Raw genomic sequence first — 10,391 nt, forward strand, 5'->3', positions numbered from 1 at the left:
ATCCACAGTCTAATTCTAATTTGCATACTGTAAAAATGTGCAGACTTGTTTTCGTCAAATTCTAGAAAGAAATCTGCCAACCGATACAGATATTCCATTTTGTCCTCTCAATTTCACCTTGAAATCCAGAAATATTAGACAGTGCTGTGGATAACAAACTGTTTATTAAATGTATTGTTAGGGGGCAATTACCACTTGGTTTAAGTGGTAACTTAACTGCGCAATCGTGACAAAAACAACCCACGGACGACGGGCGACGCACGACGGGCGACGGCAGATATGGCATTCCATAATCACCTGCGTGGAATCGCGCCATCTTCCACAGGCTCCCCCCAAATCTCATTGGTTGAAAGCTTGAAGTTCCCATTTTAGGTTCACAAAGTGGCGCATTCTCGCAAAATTTCGTTGTTTGACGGTGACATGTTCTCGACCACTGGCTCTTCTAAATGGAATAGAAATTAATAAAATTGCAACACAATTATGGAAAGTTTTGACAGTTGACAAAAATGGCAAAAAAAAACTGGCTTCAACCTCCAATTACGTGTGATATTACTATACTGATTAAAAATAAACGAGTCCATTGTGACACCAGTCGGCGTTTAGAGCCGAGATTTGGCAGGAAAAAGATTGAACGTGAAGTCCCAGGACTAGCCGTACTGCCTGTCTGACTTTGATCTTACGCCTACACGGACTTCACTGCACGGGGTGATTCATAATTTGTCCATTGCTAGAGAACAAAAGCTTTACACTGTCTTGGCGAAAATACATGTCAAATTTAAAGAAAAATGAAGGGCTCGTGATATGCCTTAAAAATGCATAATTTATCAGCATTTTATACTCTTCGTAATGGTATGCCATTACTTTTAATAATTATCTTACTGAAACGTGCATTGCTAATGCACCTTTTTTCCATGTGCTTTTTGAACGACGAGGGCGGTGTTGCTATGACGACATCTAGACCAGCCAGTCGCACGTCCCCAATACTCTAACAGAGCGATGGGATCATTGGGATGGACATATACCCTTTGACAAATTAAGAGGAAATACGTGGGATCTGAAGCACGGTGGGTTGAGAGTGTGTTGATGGTATTAATGAATGCACGCATATTAGAGTGCGCACCCGTCATCACACGCACACAGAGGTGGTGTTGACCTCTGTTATTCTTTAAACGACTCCTATCAATAGAGTATCGAATGTGACGTCATCTTGAAACAGGAAGAGCAAACGAACCATAGAGCTTTGTCGTCTTGGTTCACGCGCTAGCTCTCACGCTATAATGCCTTTAACACACATGCATGTGACGTATTCACTTCGGTACTCCACGACGGCTAATCTAAAGGGTGCACTGTCCCAATTCAAGGAAAATTCTCCGCCAGGAAAAGATGGGTATGTGTGGGCCAAAAAATGGTGGGATTGTATAAGTATGGCCCAGGATCATCTCTGTAGATTCAGGGGCACCCATAATGGGGGCAAAGCAGACAAAAATGGGATTGAAAATTAGTCAAAAGAGCCCGAGGAAGGTGAGGGATGTCATTTGAAAAATGGTCGCTGGGAAGGCTTGGGAACATTCACTTTTTGGGGGGGGTGAGTTTGTTTTGGGAGGATAACTAAAAAGTTCTTTGGCTAGCCTACTCAAATTTGAAAATCAAATGATATCTGAAAGACAAAACAACACATTGTTTTTTGTTTGAGAGGCCTCAGGGACTTCAGTTGCCTGCAATGGGGCTCGAAACTTTGTTGATTTAACACTTTTTTCAATGGAGCTTGAATTAGTTCAGTGCACCCTTAAAGCAAAATCCAAGCCCCTCGTATGGGCGGTGGGACTGTGACAGGAAGACACTGTTCAACAGACATAAAGATTCTTTTACAAGGACTGCATGGAAGCATACGCCTTATAGCCCCTTCAACCCCCGCCCCAAAAGAAACGCTGCGACTTCATTATTACGAAAACTTGAGAACTTACATTGCAATTCTCGTCGTTTTTTTGTGATCTCAATGCGTCATGCTGCAGGAAGCAATTTGTTTATGATCAAGTTGTTTAAAATATTGTCATCATTGGGCGAGGAAGGGATAGGGACTGTGTTATCACCACCCATCTTGCTCAGTTTCTGACGCTCGGTATATGGGGGTGGGGGATCACTGAAGTAGGGGTGTAATGCGCATGACGCCTGAATGATAAACAATCCATCAATGCAAAATCTTTCTTGTGGGAAGGCTATACTGGTACATGTCACTCACCAAGTACCAGCGACCACTTGAACTAGGACTCGCCTTGGAACAACGAAGTTGGACGGTATCGGTGCAGGTTTCCAGAGGTTGAATTTAAAAGATGGAAGTGAGGATAAAAACCTGTATCGGTGTCCGCGAAACACTTGCATGGGGGGGTCTCAAACTTAGTAACTGCAATTTCAGGTTCGACTCGGAGGGCGAATCCAAGTCACAGAAATGAACGACGTATAGTTGTACATTAAGAAGGGATATCTATTGGTAAATCGAATTTATTGAACGCAATAATACGTGTTCATATAGCATTACTTGGATAGACGCCGCAGCAGATGACGTTTCAGAGGATAAGTTGAATTCTGACGAAGAACGGACACTTACTGATTGCGGTGTCCTAGTAACATTCTGTAAAATGTATCACTGAATAACAGATAATCTTGGTAACAGTTTTGTAAATGTACAATTTTCCTCTGTGAAATGCATTAACATCAATTTGCAGATTGACCTGACAGCACAAAACCACTCCTATGAAGCTGGTGTACATGTTGCCATTTTTTTGTTTTACGTTTTAGCGAGAACTGGCTTATGATTTTATTTGATGCCATCAAATGTGCCAAAGCTAAGGGCTGAAAAAAAAGGAAAAAAAACCGGAAAAAAACCCACTGAAAATAGTTTTGGTATAGCCACCAACTGTGATTGCAGTCACGAGATAAATCGATGCACATATTAATCTGATGCTAATCCTTCTGCTCAGGGTGCTATATACCGGTTTGAGTTCAATATTAGGACCAGAGCAACCGTGATCACATACTATACTGCCTATCTGGTATAAGCTTAAACGAGTCGAGTGCACATGGCTTCCTCTACAACCTGATGCTGTAGCATCACACTGCCATATAACTATGACATAATTGTTGTTTTCGGACTACTTTGTAAAGACACGTTCTGGTACACAATGGTCTACTGTAAATACTAATGAAATTGACATACAATTTTATTGGCGTCCAGTGAGAATTCTTTGCGAATTGACACAAGGATATTTGACAGGGGACCCAGTTACAGATTTCATTGACCACAGAAGGTTTTTTTCTTTTCTTGCCAGGTCGATCAAATTTGAATATTTCTTGGGCTAATCAAATATTCTCTAAAGATATTTCTTGAAGAAGGCGAGCAAAATACACCAACGAATTACTTTAATCTGTGAGTGGGGTCGTATGCCTTTCGATTTCAGCCATAAGCTTTTAACTTCGATTATGACACGTGCAGACCCTTTTTGATGAATAAATGGGTCGAAGGAACCGAAATGTCAGCCAAATTTGGCACCGATTTCAGACCCCGACAACATGGACAGAAATCACCCCTGTTCGTTCCCATTACCGCGAAAAGGGAGGAATATCGCATCTGCCAACAGGCGCTTTCTGATGGCACGCACGCACTCATGAGCACTTTGGCCATCCACGATTTGTCATGACTTTAACGTTGAATGGGTAAAAAATAACAGATTTTGATCTCCAGGAGGAGTGCGGGGAAGAGGCACCGGAAATCTGGGCTAATTCGGGGGGATTCGGAGTGGAACAACCAAGTCATGATACGGATCGTATGGGGTAAGTTGGCGGGCCCTCTTTTTTTTTGCATCGTGAACGTTTCTTGAACCCCACGCTCCACATGTGCACGCAATCACATCTGACGAGTGTGACATATAGCCTCAGGGTGATGAAACAATGGAAAAACCTATTTTCGGTGAATCACTGGCTATGGGCGTGTCGCCTAATCAAGCCACAGCATGTATACACGACAACACGTGAAATGTCGCCCGACTGCCGTTGTGAATGATGACTCTATTAGCGGCCAACCGTTACTGTACAATAGTATGTCAGAAAAGGTAAGAGGGCCTGGGTATGCCGTGTTACGTGCTGAATATCAGGCCTCTGCAAATTTTATGTAATCTCTCACAGGGACATGGGCGTGGCATGGCCGTGGCGAGAGGCCAACGGGTGGAAAAAAAGATTAAGGGGGGAGGAGAATAAAGGGGTACCAATGGGAAAAAGGGAGGAAGGGGGATTCGAACCTCAGAATTGATCCCTTCCCACCCTGCTGAAGAGTGTTTTGTCCCCTGGAAAAAAACTGGCGAAGAGCATGTACACAGAGGTAAGGTGCCACACACAGAACAAGTGTGTAAACACCTTCAATCGTGGACTCCCTATTGTTCCTCTTTTGTTCATACTTTAACTTTTCCGGAAGACCTCCCATATGTTTTGTACACGTTTTCCAAACCGTGGACTCTTCGGCAACCGTGGACCCTACTGCCCCCTGTTGTTATAGGTCCACGACTGAAGGCGTTTACACACTCAATAATACACAGAAATCCAACCTGGACCGAGGAAAAAGATACACACTAGGAACCTATATACATGTATATTCCTCTCCACAAGAAAGAACGAGCACCACGAACTTTTTTCCGCACCCTGGGTTTGTCATACCTTCAGAGCAACAGGCCCTCTGTTGGCCAGATAGAGTACCATGTTCACAAGAAAGAGAGGTTCTTTTCCGTGTCCTTCAGTGTAGAGGCGCAAAGCAATGTGTCTCTTACCAAAATGGTATTTTCTAAGGGGGGGGGGGAAACTTTCAAAGTGTACTGTGAAACGACATCCCATTGTCGTTGCCCGTTCCCTCTCACTTGCAAAAGCACTTTTTTGGTTAATTTCATGGTAACTCGTGTCTATGTATGATGTTCCTCGACGACAATGATACCCTCTACCAACGAGTAAAGGCTTTGGGTCCTTTTTGCATCCTTCAATTTACTCTGGGGAGTTAAATCCCTGCCCACAAAGGAGAAAAGGAGGGGGGAAAAGGTAGAGCAGATGCTCACATGCACTCCGATCTGGAAACACAGTTGGTGGGGCAGTAAGCGTGGTTCAGACCAGCGCCCCCCCCCCAAAGAGTATTAGCATATCACTCGACGGAGTTAAACATGAAGTAAATGATGCCAGGCATCTCAACTGCGCAAATCGAATTACCCAATAAAGCTGTTACTACACTCCGGGAGAAAGAATGAATCATCGTTTAAAAAAAAACGCGAGAAACCTAATAAGTAAACAGGAACGGATCAATAAATGGTGACACAATTTTAACAAAACTGGATAAAACCCAGGAGAGAAAAAACAGTCACGGTGAACTGACAGTATGAAAAAGTTCAATTTTGATTGCTATATATGGAATAGACTGCCAACAATCATTTCAATGTTTTCAATCGACATAAATGATTTTAATCGTCCCAAGACCACACTCCCCCCCGTCTCTCTCTTTCTAGAAATTCTCTCCTGAGTTCAAAAGTCCATGGAAAACCCACATCACGAAATGCCCGCGGGAAAACGGGTGGGTGATCGCTATCTCATACGACATTCGGGGATTTTTGTTTAATTTTTTTTATGGCAACACTGGCAAGACCTATTTGCGAACGATTAGCCAACCTCCTGGCAGCCCACCGCAAACGCGAACAAAAGAGCACTTGGTGCTCGACCAAACACCCCCGTTGGGCAAACATCAAATGGGGTAAATGTATGGGAATTTTTGCCCTGGTTTTTCTTTTCACCGCCTGTTCGAGAACCATGAGCCACGGCAACTTTGCGGCTGTAGACTGTTTGTTTGGTCGTGTTGCGGGCTGAAAAATAAGTGGTGTTTGGAATGAATTTTTGCTATTCGTCAGGAGTGACACTTTTTTTTGGTTCCTTGAGGTGAGCCACTCGTGGCTACCGTAGAGAATAATATTTGCTCAGAAAATAACCTCTTCCCACCTTTGCACCTTGCACGATGGCAGAGTTGCAGAAATGAGAAACTATTATTTCAGTCGGAAATAATTTTATGCGCAGACTTGCAGCAAGGCGAGCAAAATAAACGTGGAGGTGAGGGATCTTTACAATTGAGTATCAAGCGGTACAGACCTATGAGCATAAAAAGTCAAGGCCCGTTGCTGTGTTGTTACCGCGAAGACATAAACGTCGATATTTTAGTAGCGCACATCATTGAGCTTCCACAAACCGGAACAACGCGGGTGTGGTTAACGATAATGTACATACACATACCAATTTTTTCCTTTAGACAATACCCGTGAATATCACCGTTATTATAATAGGGTTGGTTTTCACACGGGAAGCCAAGTTTTGATGAACCAAACTAAACTGAGACTTGATGATGCATGCTTCTGTCGCAGGCCGCGCCGCGATAACGTGTATAGCCAAAACGGGGGGGGGGGGGAGGAGAAGAAAAATAGTTCATCAACCGTTCTCCGATGGCACAGGAGAATGACATTCAACTCCTATCGCAACAGGTCACTGTCACTCAAAATCAACATCTTCTGCACAATCGTCCAGTCTCAAACTCGTTTATAAATAGCCACAGTATGCGAGTGCGATTATGATAACCAGGGGTTTCTCTCCCACGTAAAAAATGTCATCGCCGATAAACGGTTGAAGCGCCTTAATAGCAACGGTTTTAAGGGGCATTTCAAACCTTTTTTGGCGATGGCTTAGCAATGTACTGAGCTCTGGCAAAGTACTGGGTTCACACCGTCATTGTGAAAAATTAAATATTTGATATTTGAAGGGTAATACCAACACAATAATTTTTACCTTTGACCCTACAGCGCATTCAAAGAACACAACACTACAGCATGAATAACTAGTTCTGTAGTCAAAACCCGTCATGATGAAATTTGGGGTTGAGGTCGGGTCCGAATTGCACACGTTTGTCCATTTAAAACATTAAAAACGCTTATGGTGACCGAACTTACTTTTAAAAACCCAATACTGAAGGTTGAGACCAGGGCAACCTTTGATAAGGGAGGCCAGTAAAAGATGAAAATGTGTGATTTTAGCTTGCAATGAATTCACTTGAAAAGAAATTCTCATCCGTCACTGCAGGAGGTGGATGGTTGATAATAAACCATGATGCCACATCCACTCGTGCAAGTCAGCAATCGTAAGTGTCGTTGAAAGTCAACATCGATTTAGGTCTGACAGCGAGACGTTTATTGACCGCTTATCTGGAGTTTCGGTACAAAATGGCCAGTCTTTAAGTGAACTGCGTTTGTCTAAAGTTTTATCGATGCACTCACGCTCAAGGACCGTCTGGCCACTAATTACATAGCTTTCCAAGTACAGGAGCCCACCGAACCTGTCCACATTCCTACGAGGACAGAGGTCTTTTACGCAGAGCCGGGATGGGGGCCATCGCACCCTAGCCAAGTATGTTTGCGTATGTCTGCAAAGACAGCCAAACTGTCCAGTCGATAACCAGCAGAATTGCCTTGTCTCGTTGGCCTAATAACACAAACTCATATCTTCTATCCGGTGAGGTGATTCACCTTGAGAAAAAAAGAGAGAGAGAGAGAGGCTAAGTAAAAATACAAGTTCAGATCTCTTTCTACCTCATCGTGTGGTTCTAACATATGACTCGATAAATTCGGGATGCAGGCTGACACAAATGGTAGCAGCTCAGGCCCCAGGCGGGGGTGGGGGTGGGGGTGGGGGGGTTAGAGTGCCGCCTACCCTTCCCCTTCCTCTCTCCTTTTTCTTGTTTTGCCCGACCCTGCTTTGCCCCGTGGGTCCTTTAGTGCGACTGTACACGTTCACTGGAGCTGATCGCGCATAAGCATCTGCAGTGTGCAAGGCAAGGAGAATGTTGACTAATCGATAGACTGGTTTACTGCCCCAACGATCCCTGATACCTCATATAGGTTTGGACAGGAGACTATCACCGTCAAAATATGACGCGTTGTTTATTTTAGATGTACATGTGCAACGCAAGTGTTCCTTACATTGTTTTTGCGTCACAGTGAAAATGTTGATTTATGCGTGCCATACATTGATTCAAGTGCACCACGTAAATAGGCCAGAAATATGTCCGCCGAGCTCATTAATAAAAGTTATACACTCAAAATATTCTATGTTAGAGGGTCCTGAGAGCCATAGAACGTGGGATTGAAGAAATATGGCACTGAATCTCTGGCCCAGACTCTTGGCTCCCGGTTCTGACCAATTTGGATGCAATCAGGTCCGAAAGTGACACTATTTTAGCCATTTTGCAGAGGGATGCATTTTCAAAATGGCTACTTTTCCCGGCAGTGAAATTTCCTTTATTTTTCAGGGGTGGTCTGCTTTGGGTGATAATTTCTCGAAATCTCATTGGTCAACCCACTGAAAATTGAACGGAAAATGAAAGAGGACACGACGAACATCGTTTTTCTGTGCAGCCTGAACACCTGTGAGAGTTGTGAGTATTTTTTAAATATTTGTGAAGTATGGGGATTTATCACTGCTGACTATGGGAACTGATTTGCTGCGGTGCACCCTACAGGAATATTAAAACCAATGTTGTAGTCATGAACTTTTCCACGATTACGAATACGTAGAAACCTTTTGAGAATTATACGAATACGAGTACAGAAAAAGTACTGGAGTTCGAGTAAAGCAACACTGAATTAAAGACAGTATCTTACAGTTCTCAACGAAAATCCTATCGGAAAATTCCAGACAATCTCGGAAACATTTAGAAATGGGCAGAATTCTGCCCCAATCGGTAATGTAATCATATTGACGACTACCGGACAGAATATTCTCCAACTGGGTCTGGCAACTAGACTAACTGAGCTGTCAGCTGACTCTGCACCATTTCTGGCACAGGCAGACGCCAGATGGTTGGTTGCAACCCGAAGGCGAAGGTCTTGTCTGAAGGTGTCTAATCCACTACGATTATCCACTGAACCTACCTACAGCTGTGCAAAATGTCTGTTCCATAACGACCTTTGCATGTTGTGTCTGAGAAAACAGTGGTTAGGCCCACAGGAAATCATAGCGGCACATACTGAGTGTCTATTTCATTCAGCTAGTCCAGGGTCCTGTTCAACATTCCTCGAAGCATTACATCGTGTCAACTCAGAACTGCTCTCACGTACAATTACAAACCGTCCTCAAAAGACATAAATTTTCTCTCCAATGGTTGGAGATTGAAACAAAAATTTGATAAGAGTGTCCAACAAAAATACTGGACTGCAGGACACTTTCTCAACGCACTTTTACTTTCAGCAATATTACTTTTTCCAAAAGAGTCTAACAAAGCCTTCCACCATGATCAAATCAGCCATCTTATCCTAGGTTCTTACACTTCTTGCCAAACACCCAGCCGCTTGTCCTGCTAATCCCCTCAGTTATAGGGGCTTCCTACCCTGAGGTCATTCACACCCATGACTAGCTCAGACGTTCCCCCTGAAGACGCCACGAAAGTCCCCGTACATCCCAGGGTTGGTGCTTGTTCACTGATAGATTGCCGGGGAAATAAAGCAATCCCGTGACAAAAACAACGTGGCTCAACTCACCAAGCCGGTTATCATCCATCGCAACGGGGAAAGGGGAGATATGATCGCTTGGCAGGTGCACCTACAAGAGGTCAATGGCAGTCTTGGTACAAGTTGTTCCTCAGTAGAAAAAAAGCTCTAAATTGTAGCTGCTTTTATGGGAACAGTAATCGACCAGTGGCTGTGACTATGGAGCAAAAGACGGGGGTGACGTCATGCACTTCTGCGATAACACGCTATCAACTTTCACAACTTCAACGGTTCCAAGGAGGAGAGGGACAGGTATCATGATCATCGACCCGACACTTCACCTTCTGCACAAATGGGGCCTGTTACACGTGGCATAACTTAGTATATAGATGAAAAATGTAAACCATATACGGTGTAATGTATGACCTCAGGCGTCGGTGCCTATCATTTCCCCATTCATATCGTACCTTAATCTCAACGAGATCGTTGAGGTCAAATGCCAGAAGTACATCGACAGCTTTGGGGCAGCCCTTTGCCAGTGCATGGACACTGCGGTTCGACCACTGCACGTATACAGATAATCGTGTCTGGGCCTTTTGTACGATTTCAGACCATTAACCATGCAGGTACAGTATAGAGTTACAACGTCATGTTCGTTAGCTGTCGACTGGCACTGAAACAGTCATCATAGAATCTCCGTGGACACTCTATATGCAGTGTATCATTGATCGATATCTCAGGTGACAAATGTGCAATTCCAATATTGGATCGATTATCGATGATAGAATATCATGTGAGATTCATAGATGCAAACAAATGAAATAAGAAAAGCCCTCTTTCGGTTCG

The sequence above is a fragment of the Acanthaster planci genome, linkage group LG06 (assembly GCF_054643075.1).
Source record: "Acanthaster planci isolate LZ-2023a linkage group LG06, COTS_SCS, whole genome shotgun sequence".
In the NCBI taxonomy this organism is placed as follows: domain Eukaryota; kingdom Metazoa; phylum Echinodermata; class Asteroidea; order Valvatida; family Acanthasteridae; genus Acanthaster; species Acanthaster planci.